Source organism: Nomascus leucogenys, chromosome 21, assembly GCF_006542625.1.
Source record: "Nomascus leucogenys isolate Asia chromosome 21, Asia_NLE_v1, whole genome shotgun sequence".
NCBI classification, from domain to species: domain Eukaryota; kingdom Metazoa; phylum Chordata; class Mammalia; order Primates; family Hylobatidae; genus Nomascus; species Nomascus leucogenys.
Genome location: NC_044401.1, coordinates 31,268,751 through 31,291,686, shown reverse-complemented (window position 1 = coordinate 31,291,686; position 22,936 = coordinate 31,268,751).

Sequence of the window (22,936 nt, the reverse complement as noted above, 5' to 3'; positions counted from 1 at the left end):
TAGTGGACACCTTTGTCTTGTTCCAGTTCTCAGGGGGAATTCTTTCAACTTTTCCCCACACAGTATGATGTTGGCTGTGGGTTGGTCATATATGGCTTTAATTACTTTGAGGTTTGTCTTTTCCATGCCTATATTGTAGAGGGTTTTTTATCATAAAGGGATACAAAATTTTATCAAATGCTTTTTCTGTGTCTATTGAGATGATTATATGGTTTTTGTTTTTAATTCTGTTTATGTGATGTATCACATTTATTGACTTATGCATGTTAAACCATCCCTGCATCACTGGGATAAAATCCACTTGATTGTGATGTATTATCTTTTTGATGTGTTATTGGATTCAGTTAGTATTTTGTTGAGGATTTTTGCATCTATGTTCACCAGGAATATTGGTTTGTACACTTCTTTTTTGTTATGGCCTTTCCCAGTTTTGGTATTAGGGTGATACTGGCTTCATAAAATGATTTAAGGAAGAACCCCTCTTTCTTTATCTTTTGGAATAGTTTCAGTAGGATTGGTGCAATTATTCTTTGAATGTCTGGTAGAATTCAGCTGTGAATCCACCTGGCCTTGGATTTTGTTGTTGGTGTTGTTTGTTAGCATTTGTATTACTGATTTAATCATGCTGCTTGTTATTGGCCCGTTCAGGGTTTCTGTTTCTTCCTGATTTAATCTGGGAGGCTTATATGTTTCCAGATTTTTTTCCATTTTCTCTAGATTTTCTCATTTGTGTAGGTAAAGGTGTTCTTAAGCAGTCTTGAATAATCCTTTGTATTTCTGTGGTATCAGTTGTAATATCTCTAGTTTCATTTCTAATTGAGCTTATTTAGGTTTTCTCTCTTCTTGTTTAATCTCACTAATGGTCTATCAATATTATTTATCTTTTCAAAGAGCCATATTTTTGTTTCATTTAACTTTTGTATTTGTTTTGTTTCAATTTCATTTAGTTCTGCTCCAATCTTTGTCATTTCTTTTCTTCTGCTGGCTTTGGGTTTGTTCTTGTTTCTGTAGTTCCTTGAGGTGTGACATAAAGTTGTCAAATTGTGCTCTTTCAGGCTTTTTGATGTAGGCATTTAACACTAGGAACTTTCCTCTTAGCATTGCTTTTACTGTATCCCATGGGTTTTGATAACTTCTGTCACTATTATTCATTTCAAATAATTTTTAAATTTCCATCTTGATTTCATTGTTAACCCAACTATCATTTAATAGCATATTATTGAATTTCCATGTATTTGTATAGTTTTGAGGGTTTCTTTTGGAGTTGATTTCCAGTTTTATTCCACTGCGATGTACAAGATATTTAATATGATTTCAATTTTCTTAAATTTATTGAGACTTGTTTTGTGGGCTACTATATGGTCTATCTTGGAGAGTGTTCCATCTGCTGATGAGAAGAATTATATTTTGCAGTTGTTGAGAGGAACGGTCTGTAACTATCTGTTAAGTCCATTTGTTCTAGGGTATAGTTTAAATTCATTGTTTCTTTGTTGACTTTCTGTCTTGATTTGTTTAGTGCTGTCAGTGGAATATTTAAGTCCCCCACTAATATTGTATTGATGTGTATCTCATTTCTTAGGTCTAGTAGTAACAGTTTTATAAATCTGGGAGCTCCAATGTTAGGTACATATAAATTTAGAATTGTGATGTCTTCTTGTTGAACTGATCCTTATATCATCATGTAATGTCTTTCTTTGTCTATTTTTTTCTTTTACTGTTGTTGCTTTAAAGTCTGTTTTGTCTCACATAATTATAATTACTTCTGTTTGTTTTTGGTTTCCATTTGCATGGAATATATTTTTCCATCCCCTACCTTGAGTTTATATAAGTCCTTATGTGTTAGGTAGTTCTCTTTGAAGACAGCAGATATTTGGTTTGTTTAATTCTTTAATCCATTCTGTAATTTTGTATCTTTTAAGTGGGGCATTTAGGAGATTTGCATTTAACATTAATATTGAGATGTGAGATACTGATCTATGCATCATATTAGTTGTCACACAGATACTTTGCTCTTTTCATTGTGTTATTCTTTTATAGGCCCTGTAAGTTTTATGCTTTCAGGAGTTTATATTTTACTGCATATTGAGCTTCTGTTTCAAGATTTAGAATTCTTCTTGGCACTTCTTGTAGTGCTGGTTTGATAGTGGCAGATTCCCTCAGCATTTGTTTGTCTGAGAAAGATTTTGTGTCTCCTTCATTTATGAAGCTTAGTTTTGTTGGATACAAAATTATTGGCTGAAAATTATTCTTCTTAAGTAGGCTAAAGATAGGATCCTAATCCCTTCTAGTTTGTAAGTTTTCTACTGAGAAGTCTGCTGTTAGTCTGAAAGGTTTTTCTGAATGGGTTTCCTGATACTTTTGACTCATAGCCCTTAGAATTCATTCCTTCGTGTTAACTTTAGATAGCCTGATGACTATGTGCCTTGGTGATCTTTGATGGTGATTTTTTTTGCCATAAATTTCCCAGGAATTTTTGAGCTTCATGTATTTGAATGTCTAAATCTCTAGTAAGGTCAGAAAAGTTTTCCTCAGTTTTTCCCTCAAATATATTTTCCAAACTTTTAGCCTTCTCTTCTCCCTCAGGAACACCAATTATTCTTAGGTTTGGCTACTTTAAATAATCCCATATTTCTTGGAGACTTTACTCACTTATTTTTTATTCTTATTTTACAATCTTTGTCTGATTAATCAAAAGCCTTGTCTTTGAGCTCTGAAATTCTTTCTTACTGCTGTGCCAGTCTATTGAAACTTTCCACTGCATTTTGTATTTCCCTAAATGTGCCTTTCATTTCCAGAAGTTCTGATTGTTTTTTCTTTATGATTTCTATCTGTCTGTGAAACTTTTCTTTCATATCCTGAATTGCTTTTAAATTTCTCTATGTTGGTTTTCACGTTTCTCTGGTATCTCCTTGACTAGCTTAATAAGCAACCTTTTGAATTTTTTATATAGCATTTCAAATATTTCATCTTCATTTGGATCCATTGCTGGAGAGCTAGTGTGATCTTTTGGGGATGTCTCAGAACCCTGTTTTGTCATATTACCAGAATTACTTTTCTGGTTTCTTCTTATTTGGATAGGCCATTTATTCAAATTGTTCTTGAATTTATTTTTAATTTGACTGTGTTTTTTTATATTTCTTTTTTTCCCCTCTTAAGGATGTGACTTTAATGTTTATAGTTTTTTATAGCCTAATTTGATGCTTTTAGAAGTGAAAATTTTATATAGGTTCCTTGAGAGAGTCTTGGTGTGCTGGCTTTTTTAGATGCTGGCAGTAGCAGTATGTACATGGTGTGTGGAAAAGTTCACTGTCTCCTATGGTGTTGAAATGCAAGGATCTCTTGAAGGTCATCTCATTCTTCCCCCATGGTGTGCACTTCATTTATGTATTTATCTATTTTTTCCCTCAGTATTTGATTTACTGAGTTGATAATTCAAGCTTTAGGGGAGTAAGAGAGGTGCCCCTGGGTAGGAACTGTTTGTAGCTAAAGCAGGTGGGTAGATGCAATGCCTGTGTTTGGCAGAGGTCCCCACCTTGATGAAAGTGGCTACGGGAGTTCTCAATTAGATGTACTGAGGTTTCATCAGAGTGAAGAGTGAGAGCTATTTCAGCTCCCCTGCCAGGCCAGAAGAAAATTTATCCACCTCCCAACCTCACTCCTGTCCCAGTGTTCTGGCTATTCAGATCAGAGAGACACCTCTTCTTATCTATAAGAATGTTAATGTTCCAAGTTGAAAGGAACTGTGATTTTCCCTCTTCTGCAAGCCTGATCCTGGGGAGTGCTCCTCCTGTGATGATGCAATCACCCCACATTGTTTCAGGAAGACTGTCCATAGGTGCATTTACACTGAGTTCCTATGAGAGAAACCTCAGCTGTGTCTGCAGTGGTAGATAAGGGAAGAACAAGAACCCCTTCTTCAAGACTCTTCATAAGCATGAAGGCTGTCTGACTGTTGGGTTAGAGATGCAGACTCCAGCACTGCAACTGTGTCCCTGCTGTAAGACACTTCCCACCAGCAGAAAGATATGGGAATCACGGGCTGCTGTCTGGATTATTTTGTCCCATGGGGTGTTCCCTTGATGTAGTGCTCTCCCCTTTTTCCTAGGAGTAGGAATTCCTGAGAGCCAGACTACAGCGATTGCTACAGCCCTTCTGGGTCTAGCCACCTAATAACACTGCCACACTCTAGGTTGGTGCTAGGGAATGTCTGCAAGGGATCCAGTGATGTGACATGTGTTCAACATTCCCATCAATGGATACCAGCACCAACTCTGATGGAGGTGGCCGGGGAGTGACTTAGACTGTGAGATTCCTTCAATGTAGATAGGCTCAGTGTGCTGGCTTTCTTTTTTTCTTTTTCTTTTCTTTTGGATGGAATCTTGCTCTGTTGCCCAGGCTGGAGTGCACTGGCATGATCTCGGCTCACTGCAATCTCTGCCTCCAAGGTTCACGCCATTCTCCCGCCTCAGCCTCCCGAGTAGCTGGGACTACAGGCGCCTGCCACCACGACCGGCTAATTTTTTTTTTTTTTATTTTTAGTAGAGATGAGGTTTCACCGTGTTAGCCAGGATGGTCTCTATCTCTTGAACTCGTGATCCGCCTGCTTTGGCCTAGTGTGCTGGCTTTCTTTTATGCAAGTTATAATCGTAGTGAACTTGTTACGCAGACAAACTCAGGATCCCTGGTTAGCCATGGTGTTGCGGTCGGTGAGGATAGCTGAGGTCATGCAGCCATTTTCTCTTTCCTGAGCGCAGTGTTTGTCTACCTAGAGATGCTGCAATACACTCTCTATCAGTTAGCCTCCAGCCAGGGGGGGGGGTTCCTGCAAAAAAGCACCAGCTGTGGTAGTAGCAGTGGGATTTGAGCATGCCCTAAATTGCCCCCAGGAAGTATTCTGGTTTCTTACGGGATTGGTGGGACTATAAAATTCTTAAAAGTTTATGTTCTTTGTGTTAAGCTACCAGGGAGGGTGGAGAGGCACAGCTAGATGGAGGCAAGGTTAGGTGAGTCTTCATTTTGAAATCTCCTTGAAAGAGGCAAGCCACAGCCCCTGTGAGAGTCAGGGGATACTTCTCAGGCCACTAGGTTAATATTCCAAGGAGGAAATAACTGCCTCTGCTGCACAGAAGAGTTTGTAAAGCGAGTAGGGGATAGCAGGCAGTAGTAAGCCTCACCCAAATCCTATACAGTTGGCAAGGCAGCTCTCATTCCCTCAGTGCTCTGCTAATCGCACCAGGTTAAGATCCAGGCAGTCTGCATACAGAACTCAGACCTGCCCCAGGCCATAAGCTTTCCCTGCAGAGATAGCATGGCTTACAGGCCATGTCCCTCCCCATTTGCCTATAAGGCCAAGTAGCCAGTGAGATATAATCAGGAATGGCTTCCCTTGGCCCATGCTGGAGCCTGGGAATGCCTGCAAGCCATTTCCCATTGCTACTTCTACTTTTGTATTTCTCACCACTCTCTACATCAATTCCTGCTCTGGGTGAGGTTAAAGCCTTCTCTCATGGCATGTATTTTCAGGCTCCCTGCGGGAAGGTGTATTCTGGAAGAAGTCTCTATGCCTCTCACACTCTAGGGACTGAGAGTTTTTCACTGGTTTCATGGAGCAGGCTTCAGCATGCTCCTTCTTTCAAAGGGTCTGTGGATTCTTTTGGTTTTCCTATTAAGTTCCTGCATTGTTTCTTAGAAAAAAGTTTACATGTGAATCTCTACACATTATTCTTTCCTTCCAAGTGGGAGAGGCATGCTAACACTGCTTCCAATCCACGATCTTGGGGAAAAGAAAAAATGATTTGTTTTCTTTTGTATATATATCCCGCAATGGTATTGCCAGGTAAAATAGTAGTTCTGTTTTAAGTTCATTGAGAATTTCCAAACTACTTTCTACAGTGGTTGAACTAGTTTACTTTCCCACCTAAAGTGTATAATTCTTTTCCCATTCCTTATTTTTGTCAGCTTTGTCAAAGATCAGATGGCTGTAGGTGTGTAGCTTTATTTCTGGGTTCTCTATACTGTTTCATTGGTATATGTGTCTCTCTTTGTACCAGTACCATGCTGTTTGGTTATTGTTGCCTTATAGTGTAGTTTGAAGTCAGGTAATCTGATGCTTCTGATTTTGCTCTTTTTGCTTAGGGTTGCTTTGGCTATATGGGCTCTTTTTTAGTTTCATATGAATTTTAGAATAGTTTCCTCTAGTTCTATAAAAAAAATGTCATTGGTAATTTGATAGAAATAGCATTGAATCTGGAAGTTTCTTTTGGCAGTATGACCATTTTAACAATACTGAATTTTCCGCTCCATGGGAAAGGACTGTTTATCCACTTGTTTGGTCATCTATAATTTCTTTTAGTAGTGTTTTGCACTTCTCCTTGTAGATATCATTCACCTTCTTGGTTATATATATTCTTGTGTTTTAATTTTTTGTGGCTATTACCAATGGGATTTTTCTCTTGATTTTGTTTTCAGCTTGAATGTTATTGGCATATTAAAATACTACTAATTTTTGTACATTGATTTTATATGCACAAACTTTACTAAAGTCATGTATCAGTTCCAGGAGCCTTTTTGTAAAGTCCTTAAGGTTTTCTAGGTATACAATTATATCAATTATGTCATCCACAAAGAGAGATAGTTTGACTTCTTTTCCTATTTGGAGATCTTTTATTCCTCTTTCCCGATGGGATGGCTAGCACTTCCAATACTATACCAAATCCAGCGAAGATGCAGTCCAAAAAGAAAGCTACAAGCCAATATCTCTGACGAATATAGACACAAAAGCCCCTAACAAAATAATAGCAAACCAAATCCAATATCACATCGAAACTTAACTCACCATGATTAATCAGACTTCTTTCCTGGGATGCAAGATTGTTTCACCATTTGTAAATCAATAAATGTGATTCACCACATAAACAGAATTAAAATCAAACATCCCTTCATAATAAAAACTCTCAACAGACTAGCCAGCAAGGGAACATACCTCACAATAATAAGAGCCATCTATTACAAACCCACAGTCAACTTCATAGTGAATGGGAAAAAACTGGAAGCATTCTCCTTGAGAACTGGAACAAGACAAGGAAGCCATCATGCTTTTTGGAACTTTGTACCTACTCAAGATGGCCATTAATTGCCCATGGGCTTCTGATGGAAAAACAAACAAACAAACAAACAAACAAAAAACCTGCCTTCTATCAAAAACAACAACAACAACAACAAAATTCTCCCCCCCCAACAACAACAAAAAAAACCCAAACCTTAATAGAATTACTACTGGCCATATATCAGGTCTTATGGGAGACTTAAACTCACAGGTCTTTAACCAGTGACCCTTTGGACTCATCTTCACATTATACCTTTGGCCACGGAGAGAGCAATTACTGGGTTGGTGTATTAGTCTGTTTTCATGCTGCTAATAAAGACATACCCGAGACCGGATAATTTATAAAGAAAAGAGGTTTAATTGACTCAAAATTTTGCATGGTTGGGGAGGCCTCAAGAAACTTACAATCATGGTGGAAGGGGAAGCAAACTACTCCCTCACATGTCAGCAAGAGACAGAATGGGAGCCAAGCGAAGGAGGAAGCCCCTTATAAAACCATCAAATCTCATGAGAACTCACTCATATCATGAGAACAGCATGGGGGAAATTGCCCTTATGATTCAATTATCTCAACCTGGTCCCATCATTTACTCGTGGGTATTATTACAATTCAAGATGAGTTTTGGGTGGGGACATAACCAAACCATATCAGCTGGAAAGGCCATAAAAGCTTTCTAGTTAAGATTCAAGTGACATCTTTGGATAAAGCCAGACTCGAGCCTTATGCTGTATCCCTCTGCAGGAAGGGGTGGCTTTCCCTTATCTTCAGTTTTGCCTGAGACTGTGATTTCAGAGTAGGCCACCTCTCTTCTGAAGTTATTGGCCATTATGGGGAGGGTACTCTTGGAACAAAGTAAACAAGAAAAAGAGTTTATACACTAGGAGGAGGGTGCCAACCTTAAAAGGGATGGGGCTTTCTGGAGAGTAAATGAGAAAAACATTATACATATGATACAATTCAGAAAAAATAATTCCACCATTCTGTTACCTGTTTCCAAAATGTCCTGTATCTCATGTATATATATGAAAATACACTGCACAATTCTGTAGAATATACTGTGCTATCAATTTTATGATGTATTACTTTATGATTGATGTTCCCATATTTTTCAGAACTTTCATCCTCAGTATTACAGACTAAATTGCTATTTGTATTGATTTTGTAAGAGGATGCACCTATTTAGGGAAAAACTGAACTTTGTACTCAGATAAGAAAAATCAGTCTTAATACTGTAGCTGTTTCAAGTATAATAATTTGCTTAAGTTTTTATGTTTAAAACATTTTAAAAGTATATATACACAAACACAGACATTTCAAAATATATTGACAACACATTTTAAAGACCTTTGAAAGAGTAAAAGAATACACTTTTCTCAGATGGGTCCAATCAATTAAGTAAGGGCCAAACTTCTGATTTGTTATTTTTAAAATTTGTATTGACGGTTTTTACATTTAGTTTCACTGCAATGAGCCCAGCTTTCTCTTTAAAGTAATGAGTACCCTGCAATAAGTTTTATTGAGTTGACAGATGTTTACATATGAATAATCAAATATGTACATAAATAAACATTTAGTACCTATAGAAGTGCAATTGGAGCGAAGAGAGGAAAGAAAATGAAAAATAGATTACATCTTATTAAAGTCATCCAGAAAGAGTGAGAATTATACAACTTTAGGGTGCATTTGCCACTAGATTAATGAACATTTATTCACAAAATTCTCAAAGAAGAAAAATGAGCAAATACTAATCACATTTCTCATTTAATATACTATCAATTTATATGTGTAAATAAGTTGTGTACTTAAAAGACCAGCAGGCAAATTTTTAATAGGAGATGATATTATCATCTTGTTTTAATGTTTAGTTACATATGGAAAAACACAGGAGTTTAAAATTCTTACATCAAATCCAAAAAGTTACCTTGCACAGGAACAACAGAGACTACACATATTAAAGTTTCGATGTTGTAACTCTACTGTAGCTTAAAAAAATTCTTTTGTTTTTTATTTGCAAATATCACCTTTATTATGCTTCTTGATGCCGAGGATATTTTCCATACCAATTGAATGTGAAACAATCCAAAGATTCATTTTAAAAATAACTGTGAGCATTTTCTTCTACAAATTTTAAAAACAGCCCTAGGCAGAAAAATAACAGATGTTTCATATTTCAAGAGGGGGAGACTGAGAGAAGGTGAAAAGCTACCTATTGGGTACAATGTTCACCATTCAGGTGACCAGCACACTAAAAGCCCAAACTCCACCATTACACAATATATCTATGTAGCAAACCTTCATATGTGCTCCGTGAATCTATAAAAACAACACAAAACCAACAACAACAAAAAAAGCTCTAGCTCTTTTTTTACCTTTAGAAGTATTCATGTCCAATATTCTCAAATGAATGGAAATATATTCTACATCAACTCTTTAGATCCCAACGATGTTGCAATCAAAGAAATACCTGATATTGTTAACAAAAGCCAATGAGGTCTTCAGAGGAAAAACAAAGGAGAGTTTTGTTTTTAAAACAAAAACAAAAAACAATATTCGGTTTGGGGAGACACCTTTGAAACAAATGTGAAGTATGCTCCAGATAACAAAGAGCAGGCCTGGCTTAATGAATAGGAAAGTCTCTGCCTCAGCCCTCGATGAGGTCCACATATGCATATGAAGAATTCCAACTTGTTCAGTCCGAATTGGTTGAATACGGTTAGTTTCCAAGCTCAAACCAGAAGTCTTTTTTAGCTGCCCCTTTCAGGCAGCTGGTGCAAGTTTTCCCACCAGAGCTTGAGCTCCAGTTACAGGAACCATCTTAGCTCAGAGGTGCAAACAAGATGTTCCTCTGAAGCTGCCCTCTCTGGGAACAAAATGGGTGTGACCACCCTTCTCTCATTCACCTTGGCCGCTGGGTTAGTTTCATTTCACAATATACAGAAACAATTGACAGAAGACAAAGATAAAATAAAAGGTGTTTATGAGTACATTTCTATTTTTTCAAGGGATGAGGAATCGTTTCACTTCAAAATTGGACCAGAAATCAACAAGTTGATCTTAAAATCATTGAGATATGTTATTGATACTTACATTTGTTGCACTTTGATTTGCTAGAGTGTGGTTCTCATGATAACAAACCTATGATCTTGGTCTTGAAAATTATATGATTCACAAATGATCACCAGACACTTTTGAAATACAAGTATAGGTGGCAGTCGATGTTTGAGGAAAAGATAGGGAATTGTGATCAACTCTTTGTAACTCTACTAAGAGCTAACCATTCCAAAAAAAATCTCAACATATATGTTGGCAGCAGTTACTTCTGAAAAAAAAGGACAAAAAACTTTTCAAATGGTTTCTTAAAGTTTTTATGTTGAGAGCTCGCCATTTTCTCAGTTGCCTTCCCAAACACTAGAACTCTTTTTTTTTTTTTAGAACTCTTTAACTCCTTTTTATGCTACACTAATATATTGAAGTTCAAAAATCTTTGAAAAAAAATTATTCCCAGGAGAGAATATTGTAGATGCAGTGCTGTGAATTGTGATAAGGTATCCTACCTGAGCAAATGATTTAATAGGCTTCACCTTAACTTTCATGTTTCAGCAAGAACTTCTAAGTAAATCTTACATGTTAAAATTTGTTTGGAGAAGAAAGAAACTGTTTGTGAATTTCAATTTGAATCAGAAGACATTTTGACATTATTCATGTGGAAAATATTTATGTGCATAAAACAAACAAATAAAATTAAACCATGTTGTTTTGGCAACCACTTCATTGTATTATATGACAGTTGGGTGGTAACTGATGTATTATGTAGCAATTTTTTTCCCAAACAGCTAAATATTTTCCATACACAGTTTCTTTTTCCAAATGAAAAGTGCAGACAGCTCTAGAAAGTTTTGGAAATAAAAAAAATGTTTTTGACCTCCAGATCAAATAATTTTATTAACATTCAGTAACATGAACATTAAAAACACAGCCATCAGCATATTTTCTGCAATCTCCTGACTTATTTTATGTGAATAAGAAATTATCCACACATCCAAAATGGATGTAACCTTGTAATATATTATAAGCTTTGCTTAACACATAGATAACTGAGAAAAATACATTAATAATTCACCATATTCCCTAATGACAGTATACAATCTTTTACATTATTTGGGTGATAGATACCCTTAATTGTGTACTACAATAAAGAAAAATCATATATTTTCTTAAAGCATTAATGAAAAGGTCTTTATAGATTATCAGATAATCTTTGCCTTAAATGCAACAGGAATCAAGGAATATTCACTCAGTAGCCTTCTAAATTTATCAATCAAATTTAGAATTGTGTGTTTAATAATAGTGTCTAATCAGAATAACAGACTTGTCTGCAATGGGTAGTAGATAAACAGACTTTTAACTCATTGAGTTACAGGGGTATATATATTGTCCTTCAAGTTATAGAACGGAAAAGCCAGCAAAGACCTTCAGAAAGAAGGAAACAGAGGAGGAGGGATTATATTTCCTGAAACCAACTCTGAATGAGAAATTATATGAAGGTCTGTTTTATAGATAAAATTAAGCCTACAGACAAGTTTTCTTGTACTCACAGTGGGGTGTGTGTGTGTGTGTGTGTGTGTGTATTCATTATGTCTGAGTTTTAAAATTAAATTAAAATTCTTTAAGAAAATTATGCATTAACCAATATGTCACTACCATCACCATTTCCTATTGTCTTACGCACAGCACAATTCATACAATTATCATTTTTAGCAACTCGTTTAAGTATTTCCATTTCTGGCCCACGCTCTACATAAACTATGCTATCTCTTATTTGAAATAGTGTTCTGTAAAAGCAATGGTCAAAAAAATATTGGTTTCTGATGTACAACTTTCTATTCTCCCCATGATTATAGTTTATTTATATCTAGTCAAATCATTTCATCATAATTTTAATGATAACATCTTTAAATGTTTTTAATATACTTACTCATTTTTGTATACAACTTGTCAAGGTGTATAAGAGTAAACTTGCTATCTGAACAGCTACAACCGAAGATAAAGAAAAATATAAAAACACAGTTTCTGGCTTGAATGTAAAAGGAGAACTATGTGAATAGATTAGTATTTAAGCAATGAAATGAAGTCATCACAATAGTTTATATATTCGCCAATTTATGCATAAGCATTTTCTCCCCAAACACAAGTTTATTGCAACAGCTGCCTTAATTTAATCTTATGTATGACTCAATTCAATCATCTTTTGACTGAAGTCAGAGGTTCTTTATACCATCTAGTGCCTCACACCTCACAAATCGGGAACAACCATATGACTGAACCATCAAGCTTACTTGAAGGCCAATCACTGTTGCCATTTCTGTGCATTTCTTCATCTTTAATCAGTCTTTTTGATTAAGACAACTAGAGTTATTAGTCACAGGCAAGAGAAATCATTGTGAGTTCTATAAGCAGAAAGGCAATTTATGAAAAGGATATTGAATAGTTCCAAAATCACAGAAAAGGCTGGAGAACCGGTCTGAGGGTTTTCTAGCTTAAAACTGATCCCCAGCCCCATCCTGCAACAAGACAGCACCACAGCTATTGCTGTTAATGATCGCTGAATGCTGAAGTTCTTAAATGCTAACCCCAGATACTGGATCTACCACCAACACTGCTGCCACAACTGTCCTGGGAATCTGAATGAACTTCTTCTGTCTCTATTGAGACTCAATGGTAGCTGCCTTTCTTTCCCTCACTATCTCCTAATTCCAAATCTAGGCACATGCTTGCTGTGTTTGACAGAGCCCAGGTCAGTCATCTATGTTCTGCCCATAAGTGATGCTGGGAAAGGATACGCATGTCACTGGCATCATTCAGCTTGGAATTTCCCAAGCATGGGATAGCAGTTCAAATGGGATATCCAAAAAGACTGATATATGTCCACTACAATCACCTGCAAGTTTTCCCTGAAATTGGAGTCTGACTTCAAAGGCTGATAAAATTAATTTACTTATAAACAGACAGTCTCTACTGGAGACTCTGTTTATAAGTAAATTAGGAAGGAGAAAGAAGTTGGCTGAAATCTGAAAAGTTCTTTTTATCCAAGAATTTAGATTAAGTTTACTTCTTAGCTTCATTTAGAAGTAAGTCAGCTTATACCTGATTTGACTACGTGAATGCTATTGGCAATGCCACGTGTTTGAAATTTCTACAATATAACACCCTATATTTTATGATATGCCTGTAATTTAGCTTCTTTGAGAATAGAAAGTTTACATTTTTGTGAAACACTTTTTGAATTATAATTAACAATAAAAATGGTCAGGTAAGCAAGATGTGAACATATTTGAGACTACAGATTATAAGCATTACTGTATCTCAGATAAGCTTATATAGTATATATTTTTCTTACTAAGACTAGAAATCTTTTGTTTGGATGTTTGGAAGTCAGTTGCCCATGGCCATCCCTTGGACACCCAAAATGAGAGTTTAACCAATTTGCTGTTCTGAACTGAAGTACTTTACCAATGGCCCCTACTGTGAGTGGAATTGGCTTAGATTGTAAAATCCACAGGCACAGCAAGATTCAGGGGTAAATCACATCATTAGAAGAGAGTGTCTGCTGCTAGCTGCAAGCCAGTATGAGAAGAAAATAGAGAAGACATGAAGACAGAAAGTAAACAACAACAATAAATCTCAAAAACAGTAACTATACAATAAGACTTCTATGTGCTTTTAACATTTAAATTCTGTCTCATTGGAGAGGTTATTGAGATTTAATTACAATTTGAGCCTTCATTTGTTTATGATTTGATTTGAACTGTTTTATAGAAACATATGTCCACTATATTTTGATAGTTTCTTACTATAAAACCTCATCACAATGTAATATTTAATATAAATAATAGATGTCTAAATAATAACTGTAATTCTACCATTCATTAATTGAGTGAATTGAATGTAGGTCTTTTTACCTACTGAAAAAGAAAGCAACAATAATGTTAATTTTTCTCAAAATTTTCATTCATTTCCTTATTCATATTGCTGTGACTCTGACACTGGTCCCTTCATTGAATTTGCAATTACATTATTTATATATATATATAAACTGCACATTATTTGGCACACCTAAGAATCCATGAATCTTTATAAAAACTGTCTCCCTTAGAGTTCCTTAGGCTGGTTTAGAAAGTACTGCTCCAAATTATAAGTAGCTTTTCTTGCCTACTCTGTCCCTGATAAGGATATTTACCCCTTTTAAATGTCAGTAGCATTACAGCTATGTGGCATTTACGAACTAGAAGGGAAGAAAACATATTCTGGGATGTGTTCATATGCGAATTCTCTTAAATTTTAAGGGAAATTGTCAGGACAACATATTTATGATTTTCCATTGTAAATGTCAATGGTTAGAATCTTATTTTGCTATTAAGTAAATAATTTGGGAGTCAAAGGATTCCATTTGGGGAATGGTAGACATACATGATTAATGTTTTAAAGTAAAATTATATATTTTATTGATGTGTCAACATATGCTTATTTTTAAATAAGAAGAAAATTCAGGAAAAAGAAAAGGTGGCCCCTATTCCTACCACTCAAAGATGCCTAGGGTTATTTTGGTGTATATTCTAGTATCCTTGTATTGTTTCTTTAAAATATGTTAACATGCTATAAGTAATTATTTTTACATAATGCTATATCATCTATATTATTCATGTTATTATAGATTCTTTGTCATAATAATAGCTACATAATATCTCATAAAACTACTAAAATTTACTTAAGCATTATGACAATTTAAAGTATATACATGGTTTCTAATATTTTAAAATACAAAATGACACTGAAATTTTAGGCTTACAGCATTGTATATATTTTTGAGTTTTTCCTTTGGCCAGATTTAAAGGACTAGAAGTATATAATAAGAGGATATAAAATATTAAGGCTTTGATAGCTAGTTAACAATTGCTTCTCAGAGTTTTAACTAAGTTTCTGAGGGCAATATAAAAATACATATCAATATCTATAATATATCTTTGGTATTTAACTTAGGTATTAGAAATTTGTATTAAAAATAGTTATAATGGACAGATTAAAATAATCATAGCTCTTTACTGATTTTAATAGAGAATATTCAACAATAATGGTTGGTTACCAAAAGCTTATGAACAAAGCTGTATAGCATGAAATATTACAGTCAATAAAATATTATGGAAGCAAAAAATAATGATATAAAATTATTTTTGATAGAGTTTAGATTCCAAACTTAGTTATAAAACCATATATAAACACATATATGTTTTACATATTTTGAAATATATATTATATATACACATAGGCCTGATAAGAATGTATTTTTCAGTATTATTTTTCTCTTGGTTTTGTACATGTGTATTTTTATGTCAAAAATATATTTTTTAATCAGAAAAGACAAATAAGTTTGTACCACGCTTCATTTATAAGAGCCTTGCATGAGAATGACATCTTTTATACTAAGTACATACAATAAAAGAGGAATGCAAATTTGAAAATAAGCTGTGAAAAATACTTCTGGAAATAACTACCGTGTTTTAGACACCTGGCAGTTATAATTTCAAATAAACATACGGCATAGTGTATAGCATTAATTTCTATTTCTAATGACTACATTATACTATACCTTTTCAACACAAATTAAAATCTATGAATAAAATACCTACTTCCATCAGGAATGAGCCTAGCCTAGTGCCAAAAAGACTCTATGCTTGAAGTATAAAGTGGAACACAGCAAATCCATACTTTTTTCCTTCTCATATTGACCTTAACTTATTAGTGATTATAGTTTTAGTATATCATTGGAAAACAATTGCACAATATTTAATAATTTCATAATTTTAATAATCTATCTGCATTTTAACTTTTGTATTCTCATAAGCACCAGTTTCCACAAAAAATTTTAATAGATTATCTCCTATAAAAATAAGTCTTGCATCCATTCTTGTAGACAGTTTTATAAAAGTTGTGCTTTTCTTTCAGGCTGTCATATTGATGGCAGCGGCAAGCAGTTTGAAGCAGCCACTGCCATCATGCCAGCTGCAGCAGGAAGGCATTGGTCGGGACAGCATGCTCCACAGAGCAGGCAGGAGCCCCATCCTCCCAGGCACAGCTGCAGCTGCCCAAACCACGGCTGTGCATCCATGCATCCCTGCACTCTTGGAGTCTCAGGAAGACCCCTCCTGCCCTTGCAGGCTTGGAAGTACCTGCTCCCGCTGTCTGGCTTCTCCCCACTGCCAGCATCTACTCCAATCTTGGAGCAATATGGGGCCAAGCCTGGGCACTGTTGCAGCCTGGCCAGGGGTGCACACACTTGGGACAATGCTGAGACACAAGGTCCCTGCTGCCTCGAGCCCCTCTGGACTTTGGGTGCCAACAAGCATGTGAGGGAGGCCAAGGGAGACTAAGGACAGTCCTGTGCTGGCCTACAGATGCCCCTTTGCATGAGCAGCCAGGGCACCATAAATGGCAGCAGGAGACAGACAAGCTCCTGGGTGGAAGGGGCAGTCCCCAGGGAGGGCCTGAAGGCTGGCAGCCAGGCTGCCATTCATGCAGACTGGAGTAAGTGCATGTGGTGCCTTTTCCGGGCCACCCATGGCCACCCATGGACCAATCAGCACACCCTTCCTCCCATCTGAGGCGCATAAAACCCCAGGGCTCAGACAGAGCAGAACAGACATCAGAACAACCAGCTGCAGAAAGGAACAGTCCACTCCAGGGCCTCCTCTCTGCTGAGAGCTGGGAAGACGGGACACCTCCCTGCAGAGAGAAGCTTCCCACTCCAGGGCCTCCTCTCTGCTGAGAGCTGGGAAGACGGGACACCTCCCTGCAGAGAGAAGCTTCCCACTCCAGGGCCTCCTCTCTGCTAGGAGCTGAACACTCATCTGGACAGTGTGGCTGCATGGCTGTGGAAAGGAGCTGCCCCCCTGCGGGAGACTTAGCTGTTCTATCACTCAATAAAGCTCCCATTCATCTTGCTCATACTCCCCGCTTTTCTCCATATCTCATTCTTCATAATGGTAGGACAAGAACTCTGGACCTGTCAAATGGTGGGGCTAAAAGAGCTGTAACACAAACAGGGCTGAAACATGCCCCTTGCTCGACACACTGCCGCTGAAGAGTAAAGAAGAACTGCGGCCCTTCAGAAATCCCAGACCCGGAAGCTTCTTGAGCCAGGGCAGTGACTCTCTCTTTGGGGCTCTGCAGTTCCTGGCATCTCACGCCAGCAGCTGGAGCTGCCTGTGCCACTGTGGTAGCTGGCACATCTGACTGTGCTCAGTGGCTAGACCCCATATTCATTCACACACCCTTTGCTGTTCCACACTTGAATCACCCTTGGCAGGTATGGGACCCAGGCTGGTAGCGTGAGCTGAGTGCAGACTGCCAGGCCGAGCAGGTAAAACAAGCCCAGTAGGCCCGAGCAAAACTAGGGCAACAGCGTCACCAGCCACAGAGGTTTCCGACCAGAAAAATGACACCCCAATGATCTGTAACAACAGGGTTAGAAATTAATTATGAATGCTTATCTTATAGAATAGTCGTTTCCCAGATTCAGAGTACAGAAACAGGTTCAAATGTAAATTGACCTTTCTCAAAGAAAAAAATGATATTCATTCCTTTCTATTAATGTTAATTTTAAGACAAAGAAGTCATATGTTTTCATTCCTTTTATAATAAATCACTTCCCTTTCTATAACATGTAATATTAATTGTGTCCAGGTCCCAGGACATTTTAATCTTTGCATTAGTCAATTCTCACTATATGAAAAAGTCACTTCTCTTAGCTACAGATAATTATAAAGACCCAGTAAGTTTTTCATATACACCAGCCTTCCCTCACAAAAGCAAGTGCATCTCCCAGCAGGTGGATGAAGACAGGGGCAGCGGAGGCTGATAACAAGCTCTTTTTACTGAGCAAACATTTCAAAGGAAAGACATTAACTTATCAATATTGTCCTTGAGTGTAATGAGCATTTTAAATAACACACACCTGAACTTTTCATTTTGAGTGTTTTATTTTAGAAATGCATGGTTTTCTCTATTTATCATTTATTTTGAAACTACATGCATCTGCTCTCGCTTACCACCTCTCCTTCATTCAAGAAAATAGACTCTCTACCACACAGAAGAGCATGAATGTGCACCCAATAATTATTTTTGTTTGTCTAATTATCATTCTATCCAAATAACTTCAATATATTTTTCTGCTTTTATAGGTAATTAATTTCTAAAGTTAGTATTAAGACAACAAATATGTCATATACATTTTGATTTATGTGACGTAACTGAGCCAGTGTACATACAAGTGCTTGAGAAACTCCTACATGATTACAAATACTTAAACAGTACATGATAGCTAGTTAGACTTTTAAAACTTCACATAACATTTGACAGTTCCTTTGGAACCTGATTTGGAAGATTATACCTTACGGCAACAGCTCTATCCTGTTCGTTCTAACCTTGAAGTTTTACATTTTGTAAATAGCAAAGCAAGCCTTGGAAAACCTTGTAATTGACAAGGTAATATATGAATACCATACAATGCATACACTGAATTTCTGTTTCTGTTTACTCATAACTTCATATGTATTAAATGACTGAGTCAGTAATTCCAATATGTAAATTCCAATTCAATAAGTTTTGCACTAGCCTTTTAAAAGAGACAAACTGTCGAGTATACCACTAGGTGGCAGAGAAAGATCAGAAAATTTCCAATACGTACTTGTCTATTAAAATGTATATATAGTGCACTTAAAAGTCTTTCCTGAATTACATTTTATATATAAAATTATGTTCGGTTTCAGTATGCTTTTAGTTATTATGAAAACATGTTTTATAAAGATTTTTACCAAATACATTTTAACAGGAAATATTTTATTCTTTATTTGTGATATATACATATACGAAATATATAATACATTTCTGATACGTAAACACTATGTGTGTACGTGAGTGGTATGCACTAGCAAGTTTTATACCCTACATAGAATAATACTTTAGGAAAAAGCAAAATGTAAACTAACCCTATGACATCCTACATTCACATTTTCTTTTGCCCTAAAGTCTTAATTTAAAATTTTTCTAGCTAAGAATAATTCAATACAACTATTATTATATTCATAAACTCTAACATTTTACTTTTATATCATCACATATATGACTGTATTTAAAATACTATATTTTATAATATATATAATTTACTACTCACAGGTGTCTTCTAAATTATCTTTACTCATATTCATATTATTTTTGTAGGGCTACTGATTAATCAAAAGTTTCAAACAGCTACTGATATCTGAAGGAATGCTTCTACTTTCTACAGTTGATGAATCTGGTAAAATAATAGCATATTTTCTCTGATAGTTCTTCATCTTTACTCTAGCAAAGAGAGACAGATTTTTTTATCTAACAAAAAATATGTGAAAGCAGCAGACTGAGCTAGCAAATATCAGATCTAATTTTGCTTCCACAGCGGATATACACTGTGATCCTTAGTAAACCAACATACTGATGCCAATTAATAAGTGAAAAGAGTTTAGTGACCTAAAATTCTAATGAAGGAGAGGAGAATGACTTCATTAATATATAATTGATTTTTTTTTTTTTTAGTTGCCAGGTTTAGAGAAGGTCGAACGGAACATTTTTTAATTTTTAATTTTTGTGGGTACATAGTAGGTGTATGGATAGAATTTTTTTACGCAGTTTTACACTACTATAAGCTTACTTGTTTACTTTCAGGTTGAATTTTTACAGTGTTCCTACCTTCCATCCTACCTGATTGGTCTTTTCGTTTCTTACTTTTCCCCCCCAAATTTATCACCTATTATTTATCTTCCCTCATTCCCTCTCCACCTCTCCCCATTTGTTGTTTGAAGAGATGAGTTGGAAAATAGGGATAAGAGCTCAAAGAATCAGAAAGTTATGATTTAGAATTACTTGGCGGGGCAAAGGGATAGGGACTGTTCTGTTTTTCTGAACTCTTTGGGAATTTTTTAAAAAACATTGGCACATTGACTTAGCATAAATAAAGCAGACTAGACATAAGGAAGATTCTCATTGCTGAGTTGCTGGGCAGAAATTTGGAATTCATTTCTATATTTTCTAAAACATGTTATTATTTGCTAAAATATCTACAATCCCAAGCAACAAAAACAAATAAATGTTTAACTCTTTAAGTCTTTAATTCTGTGACTGATCTGCTCACTTCAGGTAGGTAAATTATTTTCATAGCTGCGCTTACAAAGCACTAAAACCTGTTTGCAGTTATGATAGCACACAGTATATAGGCAACATTTTGAAGTCTTATGAGATTTTACTTTCTCTGCTATACCTTTGATGTTACTAGTAATATATTTAAAAAATAAATATTTTCAAAGTATTTTTCTCATCGAATAAGGGTAAACACTTCATGGATGTGGACAGTATCTGAAGCATTTTAAATGTCTGGACATTCTTATTATATAGGCATTTAATAAATATTTGTGGATTATTTGATTACCTTCTTATTACCTAACTTCAGAAAAATCAAAATGATAAATATTAACAGAAGTTCATTAGCCACACCAAGACCACTACAGGCACCTGGTTTGAACCTTCAACATTTTCCAGAGATTCTGGACTTTCAGTAACTCCTACTATTTCTATTCAGGCTAGGAGTGACAAGTTGGATAAAAACCATCACCTATAGGTAATTTCAGTAGCCTCTAATTTCCAGGCTAAATTGGAATTCCCCTCCCCAGGCCCCAAAATTAAAAGCAAGATCCAGGTTACTCTTTGGCAGATTATGACTGAACACATCACTCTGCCTTGGGATTGTTTTCTGTCCAGTGGTAATCAATATAAGCACAGGCTTCCCAAATATGTGTTAACTACCATCTTCTTGTTCAGAAGTGGAGTTCTATCGTCCAACAGGTCCATTTCTCAGATTTGCTAGATTACTTAGCAAGCCACCAATTATGAAGTATAACACCAATGATGATGACAACAATACCACCAGCACAGATTGATCTCTTATAATATGCCAAACATTATCCTAAGAGCTTAAATGGATTTGATACCTTTTGCTAAATGTGGTAAGGTAGCAATGTCAAAAAGCTCAAGAACAAAAATTGTATTTACTATGTCACCTGTAGGCTAAAATTGCCTGCAGCTTTGCTGCACAAATCAATGTGGGAATATTCTTCAATCTATTAACCTTGACATATATATATATAATATATTTTTCTTAATATTTTGAATTTTTCCCTTGATTTTTTTTGCTCACCCCTGTAATTGTCCTAGGAAATCCTTACCACATATCAATTTGCCAACAGCTGAATAGATTAGTTCCTTACCAGTTCTTAATAATTTCTCACTAATTCTTTCATCTCAAAGGAAAAATGATATATACATATCATACACACACACATAAAATCTAATTATTTTTCCCTTAAAAAAATCTATCCAGAATGTTACTTTCATGAAAAAAATAACCCACAACCCTCTATGACCACATTTTCCCTAGATATAATGGATATTGACTGACTTAAAGAAAGAAGAAAAAATATCACCAACTAAAGACACTAGTTGATATTACTGTCCTACTAAACTTTAAATATGTGCCTGGTTTTTTGGACTCTTGAAGTTAACCAGAACTTAGCAACCACAAACTTACCATTTAAAAATATTTTGTAGTTGAGAAACATCCTACTCTCTTTTGCATTAATATAACCATCACATTAGAAAAATACATTTTTAGCATCAGTTCTGTTCTATTTGAAGTGTTTTATTTGCTGTTCTCTGTACATTCCACATCTGCTTATATTAACAGAATATGATACTATACACAGGGGTTTACTAAGACTCTAACCAATGTTGAGAAGAAAGAAAAGATTTCTTTTTCTACACATTCTATGTCATCCCATTAAAATATTTTCATACAACACAATCTGTCACAAGGCAATACATTGTTAGCGGCCCAGGATGTTCTCAGTGTCATGCATAATTGATTGTTCAACAGTTGGATCTTCATTTTACTTTCATATACAGCAAACATGATAAATATTGTCCCTAAATATTTTGCCTTTTCTCTATTATATTTTATACGTTTATTATCTTATATCTATCTTTTGTTTTTCAAGAAAAGTTTAAATCCCATTGAAAACTAAGTCATTTTAATGTTACAAAAATAATATCATGTGCTTATTTAAAAAATAGAAGCTTTATAATAGATTATCTAATTTTATTTTGAGAATCTACAAGTTAGGAGTCATGTAAACTCATAAAATACTCACAATCTGCTTTTAAGTCTTCTAAATGTTGGCAGGAATGTTAAGGAATTACAGAATAAAGTCCTCGTCCACATGGAGCTTAGAGCTTGCCTTAGTCTGTTTTGTGCTGCTATAATGGAATATCTAAGCCTGGTTAATTTATAAAGAAACTGTGTCATCTCATAATGGAAGGCAAAAGGATAAGAGTGGGTCAAAGAGAGAGAGAGGATGAGAGAGAGAGAAGAGAAAAGGAGACCAAACTTGCCTTTTTACAATGAACCCATCCCTGTGATAATACACACACTCCCAGTGGCATTAACTTATATCATGAGGGCAAAGTCCTCACGGCTAAATCACTTCTCGTTAGGCCCCACCACCCAATACTGTTGTACTGGAGATTAAGTTTCCAGCACGTGCTTTTTGAGGTACACACTCAAACCATAGCATTCCATGACTGCCCTAAAACGCATGCTCTTCTCATGAGCAAGATACATTTATTCCAATCCAATAGCCCCAAAGTCTTAACTCATTCTGAACCAACTTAAAAGTCCAAAGTCCAGAGTT